General features: G+C 44.2%; 1 protein-coding gene and 1 pseudogene across 2 annotated transcripts in view; both read left to right on the top strand.

Annotated features, from left to right (window-relative positions):
- LOC126461788 (uncharacterized) overlaps positions 1-19,174 on the top strand; it is a 425,449-nt gene that overhangs the window by 209,081 nt on the left and 197,194 nt on the right. The window lies entirely within an intron of this gene.
- LOC126425313 (5S ribosomal RNA) lies at positions 12,649-12,766 on the top strand (annotated as a pseudogene).

Raw genomic sequence — 19,174 nt, 5'->3', positions numbered from 1 at the left:
GACAGGGTTGTAGCCTCTCCCCGATGTTATTCAATCAGTATATTGAGCAAGCAATAAAGGAAACAAAACAAAAATTCGGAGTAGGAATTAAAATCCATGGAGGAGAAATAAAAACTTTGAGGTTCACCGATGACATTGTAATTCTGTCAGAGACAGCAAAGGACTTGGAAGAGCAGTTGAACGGAATGAACAGTGTCTTGAAAGGAGGGTACAAGATGAACATCAACAAAAGCAAAACGAGGATAATGGAATGTAGTCGAATTAAGTCGGGTGATGCTGAGGGAATTAGATTAGGAAATGAGACACTTAAAGTAGTAAGAGAGTTTTGCTGCTTGGGGAGCAAAATAACTGTTGATGGTCGAAGTAGATAGGATATAAAATGTAGACTGGCAATGGCAAGGAAAGCGTTTCTGAAGAAGAGAAATTTGTTAACATCGAGTATAGATTCAAGTGTCAGGAAGTCGTTTCTGAAAGCATTTATGTGGAGTGTAGCCATGTATGGAAGTGAAACGTGGACGATAAATAGGTTGGACAAGAAGAGAATAGAAGCTTTCGAAATGTGGTGCTACAGAAGAATGCTGAAGATTAGATGGGTAGATCACATAACTAATGAGGAGGTATTGAATAGAATTGGGGAGAAGAGGAGTTTGTGGCACTACTTGACAAGAAGAAGGGACCGGTTGGTAAAACATGTCCTGAGGAATCAGGGGATCACAAATTTAGCATTGGAGGGCAGCGTGGAGGGTAAAAATCGTAGAGGGAGACCAAGAGATGAATACACTAAGCAGATTCAGAAGGTTGTAGGCTGCAGTAGGTACTGGGAGATGAAGAGGCTTGCACAGGATAGAATAGCATGGAGAGCTCCATCAAACCAGTCTCAGGACTGAAGACCACAACAACAACAACAAATAGTATCTCCAAGTAAAACTAAACTCTGCCCGAACAGGCCATGAAGGTCCAATGGTAACGACCGGCCGTGGTGCCATACTCGGCCCACAAGCGTCGCTGGAAGCGGAGTACCTCCAAGTACGCATGCAATATGTAAGCTATTAATGTGTATCTTCTCCAGGGCAGTAAGTCAGATAGACGCAAAATAGATAGTCTATACTGACAGCCGTAGTCCACTTCGTGGAGTAATTACGGTCGTACATAAAACTTCAGATGGTAAATTATGTGATGTGTTTCCGGGAAAACAGTTAAACACAGAGAAAAAAACAACCGACAAACTGAAGTGGATACATGTTAAGTAAGCTATGATCGCAGTATCTGTACCTATACTCCTACCGCCATGTTTAATTCGACTCATATTAGACGTAACGTAACAGAGCGGAAGGGAACGTCGTTTTCAAATGGAAGTGTGTTGGCGCTAGACGGAACCTCAACGTGAGCTCACTCTCCCCAACTCAGCACAGAACGGCGAACGTGAGGTTACCATTCGTCATTCCAAATCCTAAATACAGCATAAGAATTAAGGAATTAGCGATGGTAGTAGAGTTTATTAACGACCAAAGTGAAATTCATAACGGACGCTCTTAACAGAGTTCTAATGACGAAAAAGAAACGGCTGCGTGCGGCGACGAATATAACCCTAAAGACCAGGAAAAGATGCGTGTTTGGAGCGAAATTTGGTTACATGTAAAAAATGAAATGAAAAGTCGCAAGGAATGGATATATGTTGTACTGTCAACGAGAAAAGTACCAAATAAAGAACGCAATGGAACGAAGAGCGAGAGTAGCTGCATGTATGTTTGATCGTATGTCGTTGTTGGAAAATGTAGTTGAAGCGATGGAAGATGGAAAAACTACAGGAGGGCTAGATATGCGTTATAGGAGACAGATCGTTGGTGATTTCGGACGCAGTAGTTGTCCTGAAGTGAAAGTCATTCCCGTCAAGCGACAGAAATGAAAGACTGCGTCAAACCATGACCATAACAAAAAAGCGAAGGTGGAGTCAGCCTAAAAAAAAGACTGCGCATCGAGTGTTACTTGCGAAGCCCAGAATCTTCAGAAAGCACAATCTTGGTTCTCACTGAAAGCAATATTTTGTTTTAATTATACGAGTAATTGAATGTGTCCAATCAGATCAGACTGGTTTGAAATTCAGTTCGCCGATGTTTATTTATGGTGACAGCGAAATGATGCATCCTGTAGCACCTTTCTCTCCTTGCTTTGCTGAAAATGGCAGTTTTTTCGGATATGTGTGGAAGCTGCATCTTAAGTGTAACTGTGTCGTGCAGGCAACTGTAATGGGTGTGTGTAGTGTAGTGTCTAGCTTGCGTCACTGGTGGTGATAGACGAGCGAAACGAGAAAACGAAAGCCGGTGCCGGCACATATTCTATATATACCGAACAGCGCCAAGACGGCAGCTGACACAAACCTCACCGCCGACAGTGTGACGCCCTCGCTCCGTAAGACACTACTTAAAGATGAAACTTGCCCTTCCAAAATTAAAAAATGACAGTGCTGGAAAAACTCTTACGTTATTTGATTTTCAAACAGCTGAGCAAAACTGAACGTACTCAGACAGTTCTCTCTTTACTTATTCTGATCATAACTAAACTGACACACAATATTTTTAGCGCAACGCAATCCGACTTTCAATAACGCCTACAAAAGAATGGCCCTAACTAACAATAACCTATACCTTTCATGAATCACTTACCTCACGAAAATCTACGTTACTCGAACTACTGCAATACAGCGAACGCCAATACTGCCAGCTAAACAAAAGATATACATGTTGTTGTTGTGGTCTTCAGTCCCGAGACTGGTTTGATGGAGCTCTCCATGCTACTCTATCCTGTGCAAGCTTCTTCATCTCCCAGTACCTACTGCAACCTACACCCTTCTGAATCTGCTTAGTGTATTCATCTCTTGGTCTCCCTCTACGATTTTTACCCTCCACGCTGCCCTCCAATGCTACATTTGTGATCCCTTGATGCCTCAAAACATGTCCTACCAACCGATCCCTTCTTCTAGTCAACTTGTGCCACAAACTCCTCTTCTCCCCAATCCTATTCAATACCTCCTCATTAGTTACGTGATCTACCCACCTTATCTTCAGCATTCTTCTGTAGCACCACATTTCGAAAGCTTCTATTCTCTTCTTGTCCAAACTGGTTATCGTCCATGTTTCATTTCCATACATGGCTACACTCCATACAAATACTTTCAGAAACGACTTCCTGACACTTAAATCTATACTCGATGTTAACAAATTTCTCTTCTTCAGAAACGATTTCCTTGCCATTGCCAGTCTACATTTTATATCCTCTCTACTTCGACCATCATCAGTTATTTTGCTCCCTAAATAGCAAAACTCCTTTACTACTTTAAGTGTCTCATTTCCTAATCTAATCCCCTCAGCATCACCCGATTTAATTTGACTACATTCCATTATCCTCGTTTTGCTTTTGTTGATGTTCATCTTATATCCTCCTTTCAAGACACTGTCCATTACGTTCAACTGCTCTTCCAAGTCCTTTGCTGTCTCTGACAGAATTACAATGTCATCGGCGAACCTCAAAGTTTTTACTCCATGAATTTTAATACCTACTCCGAATTTTTCTTTTGTTTCCTTTACTGCTTGCTCAATATACAGATTGAATAACATCGGGGAGAGGCTACAACCCTGTCTCACTTTTTTCCCAACCACTGCTTCCCTTTCATGCCCCTCGACTCTTATAACTGCCATCTGGTTTCTGTACAAATTGTAAATAGCCTTTCGCTCCCTGTATTTTACCCCTGCCACCTTTAGAATTTGAAAGAGAATATTCCAGTCAACATTGTCAAAAGCTTAAGATATACATATATATATATATATATATATATATATATATATATATATATATGTATATATCAGTTCGTGACATCCAGTTTTATAAATTTCCTTTTTCTGACAGACACACGTCCAGATCGTCCGCTCATAGAAACCTCTCCTTTCCTTGCTGACCAACTACTGGTCGTTAAAATTACTTCCAGTACCAGAATTCAGACCAGCTACCTCCGAGCCGAGCGTCAACACACAGTCGTGCGTTAGCGATCTCAGCTACCTAAGCGGTTTGCGGTTTATATACGCTCTATGATAAAAAAAAAATACGCATTACGAAGGAATTATTCGAATGGTAAGGAAATAAGCAGATGTGACATACATGCACAAAAAAAAACAAATGAATGCAATTTCAGAAACATTGGATAATTTATTCAAGAGAAAGAGCTCCAAAAATTGAACAAGTCAATAACCGTTGGTCCACCTCTGGCCTTTATGCAAGCAGTTATTCGGCTTGGCATTGATTAATACATTGTTAGATATGTTTCTGAAGGCTATCGCGCCAGATTCTGTCCATTTGGTGCGTTAGATCGTCAAATTGCCGAGCTGGTTGGCACTGCCCAAAATACTGAAAACGTGGGAGACAGTTAGATCGAAATCCCATCTCTGTCTGAGGAGTCTCCGGACACGTCTTAGGTCTGGAATATCATTGACTGGACTAGAATTGTCGAATTGTCTTCAGTGATGAGGCCCGCTTCGAAATGAGCCCCGATGACCAGTGAAGATGTGTCTGGCGACACCCGGACAGTGACAGGACATCGACCTGACTGTCTTTCATCATACTGCCCGACAGTCCAGACTGATGGTCTGGTGTGACATTTCATTTCATAGCAGGACCCCTACGGCACAACAATATTACACGTCCCATTTCGTTGCCCTCCATGACAAGCCCTCCTGGGCTTACATTTCAGCAAGACAATACTCGTGCGCACAAGGCGAGAGTTTCTACTGCTTGCTTTCTTGCTTGCCAAACCCTATCTTGGCCACAAAGGTCGCCGACCTGTCCCAAACTGAGAACGTTTGGAGCACTATGACCAGAGTCCTCCATCCAGCTCGGAATTTTGATATAACTCGGCAGTTGGACAGAATTCGGCACGATATCTGTCAGCAGGGCATCCAACAATTCTATCAATCAGTGCCAAACCCAATAACTGCTTGCAAAAGGATCAGTTTTTTTTTAGGAAATAATACTGGGATGGAGTGACAACCATAACATATCCCTGTCGTGCTAAGAGGCCTACTCTCTGCTAACTGCTACCGAAAGATATGAGGACAGCGGCTAAGACACTCAACTCGCATTCTGGAGGTCGGCGGTTCAAATCTCATTTCGAACACCCGAATTTAGTTTTGTCGTGGTTTTCCTAAATCGGTTAAGGCAATTATAGAATTTCTTTGTTATTAGGGACGACGCGTTTATAATCTCTGGCTTTGTTTTTCATGATATCTTTACATCACCTGAAGTCAATACTGAGATCCTGCTATCGTCTATGAATACAGAGCCATAGTTCAACAACTTCATTTTTTTATAATTCAGATCACGACAACGTTCTTCTTTCTCATTGTCAATCGTACGAAAACCTTCATGCGCAGTCTTTACTTAGGTCGCCTCCCATTACACGTTCCAAAAAATAAAATTATCACCCTGAAGACTTCTGACGAGTCTTATGAGATACATGAATGTGATAATAACACCAAGAGGTACCTGGATTCTCGTTCAAATAAGTTAGTATGATGGTGCAAGTTAATAACGGGAAGGCAAAAATGACTCTGTAGTTGTCAATGAACTGGAGGACAGGTTGAAATACAGTGCAGTGACTGAATTCGACTGTACAAAGGTCACTGGGAAGGATGAAGCAGAAACTGAGGACATGTAACTGTGTTGCAGTTAATGTAGATAGTGTGGCATGGAACTGACATGGAGACGCTTTACTAGTTTCGCGGTTTAGGCGCTGATCTGTAGCTTGACGAAATGCAGCGCAGTGCTGGATATCCCACAGCGGATTACAATAACAATCATCTCAGGAACATATAATAAAGAGCCTGTACTGATAGAAGAAGCAAGTGTCCGAAATATTTCTCAAGAGATGTGTACATACGGCATATTGCCGGTATCATTTGCATTAGTAACACCAAACGCAGAAGTGCAAAATATGGAACAAGAAGATGGTATGTGACGACGGGCGGAGTTCCCTTTGTTTAACCACACCCTGAAGGCTCCTCAATGGACAGAAGTGAAGGAAAATACGTACCAGTACTCTCAATTAACTTTTAGGAGGCTGCATGGATGAAGACGCAACTAAAATCGAAATAAGTGCCACTGGATTTTTCGCTTCAGTTGCAGTCAGTCTTGTGCTCCTTCCTCTAATGAAGATTTGAACTGCTATCTGAAATTTTACGCGGAGGACAGCACAATTGTGGAAAAACGGTTTCTTAACTTTCAGCATGTTTCCATCGTGTAAACTTAACTTTTAGTCTGTCGTCTTTGCTTTAATTAATCTGAAACCAAAACGAAGTCTCTTAGCGGTTTGAAAATAGTGATGTCGACGTTAAAGTTATTTTTTTGAATGACAAAGTACTGAAAGAGTGGAACTAGTGATTTCATACATTAATCTGCGGTAGTTGTTAGAAAAGTGAGTTTCGAAGAAACTGCTTGGCTGACCAAACAAAAAAGAGTGCTCTAATAACTAAAGAAGAGAGGGAAAATTTTAAAGCTATCCGAAAGAGGTAAATTGGCGACCCACGACGTTGCAAGTGAAAAATTATTAACAAAACACTGTAAAGCAGAAGTGTTGAAAAATGCTTCAGCTCAGAGCCTCTGAAGGGATATCCACGAAACAACATTACAGGGAAATATGTTCATGAAAAAGTAACTAGAACGGAGGTGTCAGAGCAGACGCTTAGGAAATGCGTCTTAGTATAGGAATAAGCAGAATGTTTTGGGATTATAGCATGTAAGTTTCTCTATGTAAAGGACATAAAATACAGCTATACATTGTTTGATGATTTTGTTTTTGTTCTCTGTTGCATGGTGTCTTATCTTTTGATTGCACTCCTGTTTATTCTTATTTTCAAATTTATCTTTCACTTTCCTATTGTGAAATGAGAAATGCATGAGTTTGTCCAAGCGGAGTAGTTTTAATCTGTGTATTTAACAATCTCACCAAACTGAATTTTCTGTTTAAATAAATCTAAATTTGTACATAAATAAGAGCTGCAGTAGAGATTGTAAAAAATAGAAAGCTTGTGTAGTGAATTGCTGTATCAGTAGAAATTGGGTATCTTCTTTACCCAACACTTTATGAACACAGTTGCACCCTCCTTTATCTGAAATTTCGATGCACGTAACCTTAAGGTCGCCATTTGACCATTATTATGAAGAAGATGGATGCGCGTCGGAATGATGTACAAAGGTGATGCCGTGATGGTGATACAAACTTTCTGGTATGATGGAGAAGGGTAAATGTATCGATCTGAGGCAAGGCACCCTGGTCCCGAAACGACCTAGTCCAAGGTTGTAACAAAAAATCTTTTTGCTATTTCTGACTGAGGACGTCTTCTGTTTCAAGCTCTTTACTTTTCCATATTTTGGGAGGAGGCAGTACCGGAACAAGGGAAAAACTGTCTATTATAGCCCCTAAAATGCATATTTTAAGTGCTATGAGCGCTTGCTCAGTACAAGAGACGTGTTTCACAGGAGCAGTGATGAAAAAGTGCTCTTAGCCTTTAAGGTATGCATTTTCGAACCCATGTGCGCTAGACCATCTATTCTTGTTGTGGGCCATACTACTTCCTCCCAAAATATAGAAAGCAAATAGCTTGTAGTAGAAGAGATCCGCTGTCAGAGGTAGAAGAAAGACTTTTTATTACAACATTACACTCCTTCGACTCCAGACCACGGTCCCTTATCTCAAATAGATACCCTTCTTATGCATTAATGGTGTGTAACTGAAATCCGTTCAGCGCTCTGTGATTGACGTAGGCGGAAAGCGAAGATGTTAGCTAGACTTGCATGTAAGGGGATAAAAAATATTTATCCAGGAAACGCTGGCATCGTTTTCCGATGTGCCGAAAAGTGAACAAAAGTGAAATTTTGTCAGCGATGTTTCACTTATGGGAAGCTCTGCGAAACAGGGTGCTACAAAGGCCTTTACTTATTAAATCACGCAACTCTTGAAAATTTAATATAACATCTAAGATACCTGAAGATAACACAAACTAAGTAATGAGAAACATTTACTAAAAGCTGTCCTGTGCAAGATTAACCAAATGAGCAAGTAATCGTACCTGGCATCGGCGTTTTGTGTGTGTGTGTGTGTGTGTGTGTGTGTGTGTGTGTGTGTGTGTGTGTGTTAAAAACGAAACCACTGTTTGTATCCGCAGTTTTTCCACGAACATTTGGTAACTGACAAAATAAAATTTAAATTGCAGTAGACAAAGGGAGTCTTTAAACGACCACCGCATATTAGCATTTTCGTATGGTTTCACAGCCATTTGAACTTTATTAAAATAAGACATTATTTCCGCCACCTTGTTGTTTGGATGCATGACATGTGCATGGTTTTGTCTACTTGAAAGTTAATACTAGCCATAATTGGTCAGTAGTGGTTAGCATTATCATTGTTGTATGCAAATATACAGGGTCGTTGGAAATAATGTCGGTTTTCAACAAACTTCAAATGACTGTAATCAAACATGATTGATCTGTTGCGTAACCAGGCACTTGCTAAGGTGCTACATAGTCAACACGTCAGTCCCCTCGACCGCAAAAAACTTCTTCAAAGCCTGGAATGTATTTTATCTATTAAGTACTCTCTAAAAAGTAATGTGATCGCGAAATACCTTAATGTGAAAATTAAATCAGATTGACCTGATTGTTATGTGGATGTCATGTGGCTTATATTCATTACCCATCCGCTTCAGGTGGCTACTAACTGAAATGAGCAAATAGTGGATTAAATACACGCTGTTCTAATGAGACAGACAATTTTGGAGGCAGTAACGTCGCCATTCTTGCAAACTGGAAAATTAGATGGGGAGCAATGGCGGAACTGAACCCAGGACAAAGTCTCTCAGGTACAGTTCTTACAATTAGAGTGCTGATCAGAAGGTGAAAATAAACGGATTTCAGTTACCTGTATAACTTACGCTCTGTGAATGTATTAGTTTCGATGGTCGAAATAAAGAAATAGCTGTCGTGTCCATGCAAATTGGCCAAGCATAAGAGTCATATGCAAAGTCGCGAACAAGCCAGTGTTACAGCTGCAATTCCAAAAACGTAATGGAAAGCTCTTCATTATCGTAATCTACAGGCTTTATGTGTATAAATTGTGATGTCAGAAACTCTGTCATTTTATCAGAAGCCGTACCCACGAATGTAACGTTTTGTTTCAGAGGCGTGCTCTCACTAAATTCCTTGTTAAAGGAAAAAAGTTCTTCTCAAATTCGTCTCCGATTTCTGCGTCCAGATGTAAATTTCGTGTGACTAGGGCCTCCCGTCGGGTAGACCGTTCGCCGGGTGCAACTCTTTCGATTTGACGCCACTTCGGCGACTTGCGCGTCGATGGGGATGGGATGATGATGCTTATTAGGACAACACAACACCCAGTCCCAAGCGGAGAAAATCTCCGACCCCGGCCCTTAGGACTGACTCAGCTACCGGGGGTGGACTTGCGTCCAGATGTAGATGTGTCCACAGGCGCCAGCAGTTTCTGAATATGGAGGAAACACTTTACATATGAGAACACGAGCGTGCGACATGACGCTTTGCATTTATCGCCCTGGAAGTGCCTCCAACAAGGAAAGGGCAGACGGGTTCATTAGATAAGACAGACATGTTACTGTGGATTAAATCGCACAAAACTTCGAACAGGACGTAGTGCAGCGTAGGAAATGATTCGAAGACTGGGTTATCCAAAAGATTTTACCTTCTGAGTCCCACATTTATTGACCAAAGACCACAACATTCATGGACGAACCGTCACCCAAAGAGATTTCGAAATGTGGGAGCGATTGTATGATGAGTATTTGAGTTGTTGATGTAAGTTGGAACAGTCATCATCAGCCTGAAACAAAACATCAGAGTATGGAATAATACAATCTGGATTCATCATAAAAATTAGAAACCAAGGAAAGTTGTGGACAACGTCTTCTGGGATGCAGAGTATTGCATTCTGGCCAATTTTGTTGAGCCAGGGAGGACCACAAATGCTATCCTCCACATGCGGACGCTTCTGAATCTCCATCGTGCGTGATTAAAGCGCTCGGGAGAGAATCTTCCTGCAGAATGAGAATGGGCTATTTCAGCCTGCTCATTGCCACTGTAGTCGAAATTAGGACGGTTAAGTCTTCCACATTCTTGCCAACCATCCTAACACTATAACCTACTGGCCACTAAAATTGCTACACCAGGAAGAAAGGCAGATGATAAACGGGTATTCATTGGACAAATATATTATACTAGAACTGACATGTAATTCAATTTTCACGCGATTTGGGTCCATAGATCCTGACAAATCAATACCCAGAACAACCACCCCTGGACGTAATAACGACCTTCATACGCCTGGGCATCGAGTCAAACAGAGCTTTGATGGCGTGCACAGGTACAGCTGCCCATGCAGCTTCAACACGATACCACAGTTCTTCAAGAGTAATGACTGGCGTATTGTGACAAGCCAGTTGCTCGGCCACCATTGACCAAACGTTTTCAATTGGTGAGAGATCTGGAGAATGTCCTGGCCAGGGCAGCAGTCGAACATTTTCTGTATCCGGAAAGGACCTGCAACATGCCATCGTGCATTATCCTGCTGAAATGTAGCATAGAGCAGGGATCGAATGAAGGGTAGAGCCATGGGTCGTAACACATCTGAAATGTAACGTCCACTGATCAAAGTGCATCAATGCGAACAAGAGGGGACCGAGACGTGTAACCAATGGCACCCCATACCATCACGCCGGGTGATACGCCAGTATGGCAATGACGAATATACGCTTCCAATGTGTGTTCACCGCGATGTCGCCAAACACGGATGTGACCATCATCATGCTGTAAACAGAACCTGGATTAATCAGAACAATGACTTTTTGGCATTTGTGCACCCAGGTTCGTCGTTGAGTACACCATCACAGGCGCTCCTGTCTGCGATGCAGCGTCAAGGGTAACCGCTGCCACAGTCTCCGAGCTGATAGTTCGTACTGCTGGAAACGTCGTCGAACTGTTCGTGCAGATGGTTGTTGTCTTGCAAACGTCCCCATCTGCTGACTCAGGGATCGAGACGTGGCTGCACGATCAGTTGCAGCCATGCGGATAAGATGCCTGTCATCTTGACTGCTAGTGATTCGAGGCCGTTGGGATCCAGCACGGCGTTCCGTATTACCCTCGTGAACCCACCGATTCCATATTCTGCTAACAGTCATTGGATCTCGACCAACGCGAGCAGCAATGTCGCGATACGATAAACCGCAATCGCGATAGGCTACAATCCGACCTTTAGCGTGAATTTACGCATTTCTCCTCCTTACACGAGGCATCACAACAATGTTTCACCAGGCAACGCCGGTCTACTGTTGTTTGTGTATGAGAAATCGGTTGGAAACTTTCCTGATGTCAGCACGTTGTAGGTGTCGCCACCGGCGGCAACCTTGTGTGAAAGCTCTGAAAAGCTAATCATTTGCATATTACAGCATCTTCTTCGTGTCGGTTAAATTTCGCGTCTGCAGCACATTTTCGTGGTGTAGCAATTTTATTAGCCAGTAGTGTACTTTCTATTCTATGCAAGAATACCTGTCAGACCAGTGTTACAAGACGCTGAAGGGGCGGGGGGAGGGGGGGGGGAGGCATCCAGTAAGTGGTGCATCGCTGTGTTTCGCTAGCTGGAAAGAGCTTCCAGCGCAAGGGAATTGTCAGAATTGTAGAATGATGGGGAAAATGTGTACGAAGAAATGGACACTGTACTGAAAAGTAACATAATGTTTATACTGTAGATTATGATGATGTACATGGTTTACCTGCATAAAAATTAATATTGACAACAACAATGGCTTGCTCGTGGCTTTCCGTATGGCGCTCGTAGCAAGTAGCAGCATGTTGCTTTGGTGTGTGATAATTGCATTGCTTTGTTCTTAGTGATTTGTCAAAGTGTGTAGACATTGTGTGTGTGTGTGTGTGTGTGACGCATGCAGCTCTGCTGGCACGACCGCCTCAGGAATGGACGCCGAGGACAGCCGCTGTGGTCCGCTGTGTTCGCCCTGTTGCCTTCACCTGGGATAAGGAAGGGATCTCCACACCACGTCCGCTATGTTTAACGGCTCGCCAGCGCCCGCTTCCCATTCACTGGCTCTGGTTCTGGTCCTTCCTCCCAGCCCCCTGCCCCTTGGTTTTTGGTCATTCTTGTTTTACCTTAGACTAAAAATAACACTAACGATTCTTCTTAACCTGTCGGCTAGTACCCTGTTTTGGAACTCTGCAAGAGAGCTTATAGAGTTCTTGGGTGTCCGCCACTGGGTCACGTTGTATGTTCTCCGCTGTATTTCGACAAAGAGACTCGTTGCCATCTTCAGGTGGTTCCTGACCAGCGCTGCCCTGCTCTTGTGGCGCCCTCTATACGTTGGCCATTGCCCGCAGCATCAGTCCCCTTCCGTCACTCCCCGCACAACTAGCACAGTGGTTGGTGGCAGTGGTGAGGGTCGCGACGCCCAGCTGCGAACTGTGATGCCTAGTTTCCGAGTTATCATCGTGGGGTGTGGACGCCATTGCATGGAAACCCTTCTCTTTTACTTAGTTCACTGACTGAATTGCAGGCCGCTATCGTCTTAATGTGGCAACGGCCTTGCCGCAGTGGTTACACCGGTTCCCGTGAGATCACCGAAGTTAAGCGCTGTCGGGCGTGGTCGGCACTTGGATCGGTGACCATCTAGGCCGCCATGCGCTGTTGCCATTTTTCGGGGTGCACTCAGTGTCGTGATGCCAATTGAGAAGCTACTCGACCGAATAGTAGCAGCTTCGGTCAATAATACCACCTTACAACCGAGAGCGGTGTGTTGACCCCACGCCCCTCCTATCCACATCCTCCACTGAGGATGACACGGCGGTCGGATGATCCCGGTAGGCCACATGTGGCCTGAAGACAGAGTGCTTTATCGTCTTAATGTGATCGTCTTGGACTCCGATTGCAATGGCCTCTTTAATCACGCAATCCAGGATGGAGGGGTACTGCCTAAGTATCTTAGTTTTGCTGTAATGTATAGTATGGTCAGTTTTAATGCTATTGTCCACCATTGCTGGTTTGATGGCCTGGCATCATTCAGTGTGGCGTCAGTGTTCACAGTACCTCTCTTCTAACGCGCATACAGTTTCCCCAATGTATGCTTTGCCGATATGGTACACCTCTGGTTTGTGAAGGCCTAGATCATTCTTTCCTGAAGCTAGTACGGTCAAGGTCTTGTGTGTGTGTGTGTGTGTGTGTGTGTGTGTGTGTGTGTGTGTGTGTGTGTGTGGGAGGGGGGGGGGAGGAGGTTATATACACATTAAACACTGTGTTGCTCCATGATTCCCTTGCAATGAGGTTCTCACCCGACAGGAGCCGAGTGATGGAGCAAATAATGGCCGACGTACATAGGACGCTGACAAGTGCGGAGCAGCACTCACCAGGAACCATCTGAAGATGGCAACAAATCTGTTTGCCAGGCATCGTGGAGAACTTATGACGTGACGCCAGCGGATAGCCAAGAATTCTACAAGTTAGAAATGCACCGTGAAAACATTAGATTGCTTTGTAAGGCATTGCTTACATTTCTTGTCGCCTAACGTTGGGGAGTACACGTGTGAAGTCACCACGTTGCACTCCACATTTCTGTGCGACGAACACTGCTTTGGTGCCTGGTGTCAGGTGGCTTTGTCTTGAACTGTAAATACCTCAACGACGCTCTAACGTCGCTGCGTTTGTACATCGTGACTGTGATGAATAATGCTTCCATTGGTCGTGATGCTGTTAGAGTGTAAATAAATTGAATTAACTATACTATGTATACTGATCAGCCAGAACATTATGACCACCGAGCTACTATCGATATGGACCCGTCCAGGCGATAGCAGCGTCACCTGAGGAGGAGAGGTTGCTAGTCTGGCACATGCGCGGTGCATGTAGTATCAGTAAGCGTGCTGTCCTTGTGTAGAATGGCGAAGCGCGCGATCCATCTGAGTTTGGTAGAGATCAGATTGTGACAGCCTGAAGTCTCGGCACATGCATTTCGGAAACAGCACCGCTCGTCGGGTGTTCGTGGAGTGCCGTGGTAAATGTCTTCAACACGTGGCGAAACCAAGGTGAAAGCCCATCCACCCGTCGAGGAGTTGGGCGGTCACCCCTGAACATAGTTGTCAGACGTCGTAGGCTGGGCAGACTAGTAAAGCAGGACCTGGGACGAACTGTGGCGGAAGTAACATCAGACTTTAATACTGAGAAGCGTACAAATGTGACTGAACACACAGTGCACCGAACACTCCTAACGATGGGCTTCCGCGGCCGACGACCCATGAATGTGCCAATTAACAACATGCCATCAGCAACTACTACTGAAATGGGCACGTGAAAATCGGCACTGGACGTTGGTGCAGTGGCAGAGTGTTGCATGGTCTGATGAATCGTGACACCTTCTTCAACAAGCCGATGGGAGAGAGCGAATCCCTCGTCTTCCAGGGGACCAGTTCCTTGACACCTGTACTATAGAATGGAGACAACCTGGCGGCGGCTCCATTATGCTCTGGGAAACATACAAGTGGGCATCCATGGGTCTAGTGGGGCTCATACAAGGCAACATGATGGTCAAGAACACCCCTTTATGACGATCATGTTTCCTGAAGACAGTGGCATTTTTCAACAAGATAATGCGACATGTCACAAGACCAGGAGTATAATGGAGTGGTTCAAGGAACGTAATGGCGAATTCAAATTGATGAGCTGCTCCCCCCCTCCCCACCACCACCACCAACTCGCCAGATCTGAACCCGATCGAACACATCCGGGATGTGACCGAATGTGTCGTCAGAGCTCATCGTCCCCCTCCTCGGAATTTACGGTAACTACGTGACTTGTGGGTGCAGTTGTGGTGCCAACTCCCTCCAGCGACCTACTAAGGCTTCATTGCTTCCATGTCATTACGCGTCGCCGCTGTTATCCGTGCCAAAGGCGGACATACCGGCTATTAGGTATGTGGTCATAATGTCCTAGCTGACCAGTGTAAGGCGTTGACTTTGACGGATGATGAAATTAACATGGCGAGTTGGTCGTAACATTTTCCCTGAGCGTAGCATCCATCTTCCCTCGAGTTTCTAGTGGAATTTCTAGAAACTGTCGACAGTGCTGCTCCCTTTGAACATCCTCGCGAATCCCCTGCACATTGATACATCTAGCAGCAGGATCAGTTGCGATTCGTGAGTAAAGAACATCTGAAATAACAGTAACGCTGTCTTCAACTTGGAGGTTGGTTTGAGCACTACGGTGTTTGACCAGGTATGGTTCTTTTGGTGGAGGTGGTTACGCCCTCGCCTTCTTTACAATTTCGAACTCATCTACCCAGTCGGTTGTAGGGGAATAAAGACTTTCACGCTGGTGTGAACCACACAACAATTTGGAATTTTTCACATTCAAAACCTCATTGCTAGAGGTGACAGAAGCGGTAAGAGACAGAAAAAAGTTTCAGAAATGACTGGGGATCGAATCGCACTAGCAGATATTCATTGAGTTACACGTACATCTACGGACTTTGAAATGTTGTAGCCACATATTTCAGACAATAGTCAACTCCACGTTTTTCATATTAATACGTAACTATTGCAGTAAACATCATATTCTCCATTTTTATCTTGCTTCTTCATACTGGCGGTGTGAATTTATGTGGACCTGAAAACAAACATTTTTCCTTTCCATCGTGGCAGGCTGTTACAGCAACCGGTTTAAAACTTTTTCAGAACAAAAACAGTCTCGGCTGCGAAACCGAGACTGGTTTTTTCTTTCGGGAAAAGGTCTAGAAAAAATTTATCTGTTTCTCAACAACATACCAGATATAGAAGTGTGAAACTGGAATTTGGTTGCAATAATTACAAATCTGTTGTTTGAAACTGACAAACAATATTTTGTTCAAAACAATCCCCATTGCTGTTTATACATTTCTCCTATCTCTCTGGCAGGCTATAAATGCCATGCTGTGACATGTACATATAGTTTTAATTTTCCATGTAATGTTTCACACTTTTGTACTAAAATTGAAATTTGTCGTGAATAGTCGCATTTGCGTGTGATCAGTGATATTTTTATTAAAAATGATTCAATATTTTAATTTGTTGATAAATATGGAATTGAAATAAAAGTTTTAAAAACGTTGGTTCTAGTGAGATTCGAACCAACGTATTCGCAAATACAAGAGTCTTACACTATGCATTCAGCTACTGTGGGCTCTGATACATTTTAAAAATGTTTTGTAGTCAGCAGCACTCCAGAATCTACAGAGTCAATTTTTAGTATTTTAAGAATTTCGTTCTTCTGATTTAGAAAACTAGTCCCAGTCATTGATTTTCAAATACTATTAGTCGCCATGTAAGTAGAAAGTACTGTGAGATACAAAGTCACGCAAGTAGAAAATCTCTGTTGCTGAATTTTTATGGTGAAATTAGCGTATCTTATCGCGCAGCACTAAACAGTCACTCGAACGCAGTGGTATAAATTATTGCCGATAATGATGTTGGTTGGTGGGGCGCTCAAAATCGAGGTCATCAGCGCCCGTACCAGCTCCAATGCCGCCACTTATCGAAGGATGATGAGATCATGGGGACAACACAAAGACTGAGTCCCCGGGCGAAGCAAATCCCAGACCCGGCCGGGAATCGAACCCGGGGCCCCGTGATCCCGAGGTAGCAACACTAGCTACTAGGTCACAACCTGCGGACTAAGTTACTAAGAGTCAAACGATAAGCAAATTAAGAAACTTACTTTTCAACGGAAACATTTTAATGTTAACTGTAGTTGCTGTGAATATCAGCTAGAAAGTGCAAATAACTGTAACCAGACGTAGTTATTCTGCTTCCCACCATGAATCACAGAGGACTATGCCAATATATTTACACTGCTTGATCGAAAACACAGACTGAGGAGCAGAGATGTCAGCCGATGACAAAATATGTCACAGGCGAAGTCTAAAGCAATCACAGTGTGGCAATGTACACTACTGGCCATTAAAATTGCTACACCACGAAGATGGCGTGCTACAAACGCGAAATTTAACCGACACGAAGAAGATGCTGTGATATCCAAATGATTAGCTTTTCGGAGCATTCACACAAGGTTGGCGACGGAGGCGATACCTACAACGTGCTGACATGAGGAAAGTTTCCAACCGATTTCTCACGCACAAACAGCAGTTGACCGGCGTTGCCTGGTGAAACGTTGTTGTGATGCCTCGTGTAAGGAAGAGAAATGCGTACCATTAGGTTTACGACTTTGATAAAGGTCGGATTCTAGCCTATCTCGATTGCGGTTTATCGTATCGCGACACTGCTGCTCCGGTTGGTCGAGACCCAATGACTGTTAGCAGAATATGGAATCGGTGGGTTCAGGAGGCTAATACGGTACGCCGTGCTGGATCCCAACGACCTCGTATCACTAGCAGTCGAGATGACAGGCATCTTATCCGCAGGGCTGTAACGGATCGTGCAGCCACGTCTCGATCCCTGAGTCAACAGATGGGGACGTTTGCAAGACAACAACCATCTGCACTAACAATTCGACGACGTTTGCAGCAGCATGGACTATCAGCTCGGAGACCATGGCTGCGGTTTCCCTTGACGCTGCATCACAGACAGGGGCGCCTGCGATGGTGTACTCAACGACGAACCTGGCTGCACGAATGGCAAAACGTCATTTTTTTCTGATGAATACAGGTTCTGTTTACAGCATCATGATGGTCGCATCCGTGTTTGGCGACATCGCGGTGAACGCACATTGGGAGCGTATCTTCGTCATCGCTATACTGGCGTATCACCCGGCGTGATGGTATGGGGCGCCACTGGTTACACGTCTCGATCACCTCTTGTTCGCATTGACGGCACTTTGAACAGTGGACGTTACTTTTCAGATGTGTTACGACCCGTGGCTCTACCATTCATTCGATCCCTGCGAAACCCTACATTTCAGCAGGATAATGCACGACGGCATGTTGCAGGTCTTGTATGGGCCTTACTGGATGCAGAAAATGTTCGACTGCTGCCTGGCCAGCACATTCTCCAGATCTCTCACCAATTGAAAACGTCTGGTCAATGGTGGCCGAGCAACTGGCTCGTCACAATACCTCAGTTACTACTCCTGTGGTATCGTGTTGAAGCTGCATGGGCAGCTGTACCTGTACACGCCATCCAAGCTCTGTTTGACTCAATGCCCAGGCGTATCAAGGCCGTTATTACGGCCAGAGGTGGTTGTTCAGGGTACTGATTTCTCAGGATGTATGCAACAAATTGCGTGAAAATGTAATCACATGTCAGTTCTAATATAATATATTTGTCCAATGAATACCCGTTTATCATCTGCATTTCTTCTTGGTGTAGCAATTTTAATGGCCGGTAGTGTACAAGAGAGCTGGATAAATTCAGGCTCAACCGAAACTGCCAGTCGAAGGCTTTCGTAGCGCAGGTTGCTGGCGGCTGATTACCATTGAGAGACATGGTGGCGCTTCTAACACCCACTCCTGACGTTGCACAGAGCATACAGTGTCATTTTACATAGCGGACTATCGATATTCCATGCAAAATGTACGCTTTTTATCCTACTCGGCAGGACAGATCACAGCTTATAATCACTCGCTCTCGTGTTGACGCAGAAACTGGTGGAAGAAACAGGCAGTTGCTTTGATCGATAACGGCAGGGTTCACCGAAGTGAACGGCTAGCCAGAAGCAAAGATAAGAGCATAGTGAAAGTCACCGTAAGCAAGCACAAACAGTTCAGGGAGAGCCTCGAAAAATGTAGCCACAGGCAAGATCGTTCACTTTAATTTCTATGGTGCTTATCGATGGTTTCATACAATAGCGAGAACTGCTGTATTTATAGGTACTCATCCGACAGTGGACGGACCCGCGCAAAATGACTGCGGTAGTGGCGGCGGCCAGCACCCTCTATGGGAGCAAGCTACGACCGTGAAAGAAAGCTCGAGTGTCCCTGACCTTCCCTCCATATCAATACCCGCGCTAGGCTGGGCATTCGATTCGCTGTCGGATACTAAAGTATGTGGTGTAAATAAGACTATAGAAGGAATCTGTGACCATTGACCTGCGTTGCCTCAGTTACATATAAAAAGCCCCAAA

Source organism: Schistocerca serialis, chromosome 1 (genome assembly GCF_023864345.2).
Source record: "Schistocerca serialis cubense isolate TAMUIC-IGC-003099 chromosome 1, iqSchSeri2.2, whole genome shotgun sequence".
Taxonomy (NCBI): Eukaryota; Metazoa; Arthropoda; class Insecta; order Orthoptera; family Acrididae; genus Schistocerca; species Schistocerca serialis.
The sequence above is the reverse complement of the archived record's forward strand: the minus strand, read 5'-3'. Positions and strand labels throughout refer to the sequence as shown.